The sequence below is a fragment of the Gadus macrocephalus genome, chromosome 11, assembly GCF_031168955.1.
Source record: "Gadus macrocephalus chromosome 11, ASM3116895v1".
In the NCBI taxonomy this organism is placed as follows: domain Eukaryota; kingdom Metazoa; phylum Chordata; class Actinopteri; order Gadiformes; family Gadidae; genus Gadus; species Gadus macrocephalus.
The window spans coordinates 11346747-11348647 of NC_082392.1; positions in this window are offsets into that span (position 1 = coordinate 11346747).

Here is a 1901-nt window from a genome sequence, read left to right on the forward strand (position 1 = left end):
AGAGAGAGAGAGAGAGAGAGAGAGAGAGAGAGAGAGAGAGAGAGAGGGGTGCTACCAGAGCCACTTCGGCTATGAATAATAGCAGAAGATGAATAACCACACTACCCCTCTCTCATCCACTCAATCCATGCTCTATGTCTGTTGCACTTCCACTGTAGAGGAGAGGAGAGGGAGAAGATAGAGTGATGGATCGGCAAACACAAATTGACATGGAATGATTAATAGAAAAATGAAGAACAATTTGAGCGGTGTGGAGAGGGGGGAGAGAGAGAAAGAGAGAGAGAAAGGGGGAGAGGTGGTTGGGGATCAACATATGCACAGTATGAACTCGGGTTAGTGACACACGGATGTTGAAATTCAGTTTGTTTGACAGATTATCAGTGTGTACAAAGCTCCGGCACTATAAAAGACCCCATTGAACGAAAGACGGAGCAACGCTTCACACGTGCGCGACCTCGCCTCCCCTCCCCTCCTCTCCTCTCCACTCTCGCGCATTGATTGATCTCGGCGTCGGCGCGCCGGGGTGATTGATTGGACCACTCGCACGACATCATCCCGCTAACTAGTCGTTGCCGCGCGCCACATTCGTCTTTTTGCTGCCATTGATCTCTTGTGTTTATGAAATGTTCAATTTCCACCGCTACGCCACTAACGCACTTCATTAGCTAGCAGGAGATTTATGGGTCGGTGTCTTCTCTCTCTCTCTCTCCCTCTTTTATTTTTCTTTGGCTATAAAAGAGAGAGAGAGAGAGAGAGAGAGAGAGAGAGAGAGAGAGAGAGAGAGAGAGAGAGAGAGAGAGAGAGAGAGAGAGAGAGGGAGAGAGAGAGTGGGAAAAAGAGAGAGATTGAGAGGGTGTGGGGGGGGGTTGACAGAGAATGGATGGAGAGATAGAAGGAAAGATGTAGTGGGAGAGAGAGTGACAGAGGAAGAGCTAGCAGGATAGGGAGAGGGATAGAGAGAGGGGGTGACAGAGAGCGGGGAGAGATAGTGACAGAGGGAGAGCGAGCGGGAGAGGGAGACAGGAGGAAGCATAGAGACAGAGAGAAAGAGAGGAGTTACAGAGATAGAGAAACAGAGTGAGGGAGAGGGAGAGAGAACGGGAGGAGAGTGACAAGAAGAAGAGTGAGTGGGGGAGATAGAAGGAGGGACAGATGTGTAAGAGGAGATAATGTCTGAAAGAAGAAGAGTGTAGGCAGCGGCAGGAGATGTTTAACACAGCGCTACAGCGAAAATACGCTCACCTTGTTGCTAACTAGCAGAGCGCTAAGTGGATGCCGGTCCCACACTCCTTTCTCGCTAAACACACTGACATACACAGGCGCACAACTTTGACTTGACGTGGGCAAAGTTTTGGTCGAATGATATTTGCCAATCCGACAACAATTTGTAATCCCTCTCCTGGTACCTGAACACAGAGCGTGCCCAACAGTTGTGACATCACAAAAAAGTTGTGACATCACAAAAAAGATGAAGGCCCATCTGAGGTCCTCAAGCTAGCCTTTCCCAGGTGGTTGTGTACACTCATACACTGGCAACTTAACTAAGCATGCAAAATGGATGCAGGAAAAAAAGACATCTGATCAATGTTTTTGTGTCAGTCAAGACATAGTGTCTAAAAATGTGTGTGGGTGTGTATGGGTGTGTTTGTGAGAAAGCCTGAGTATATGTGTTTGTCAGTGTGTGTCTGTGAGTGCGTTAATGAAAGGGTGTGTCAGTCTATCTGTGTTTGTGTGCGTGTGCAACAGTATGTACTCAATATGCTTGAATGAGTTTGAGAGGGAGTGTGTCTGTCTGTCTGTCCGTCCGTCCGTCCGTCCGTCCGTCCGTCCGTCCGTCCGTCCGTCCGTCCGTCCGTCCATCCGTGCGTGCGTGTGTGTGATACCTGAACAGGGACAACAGT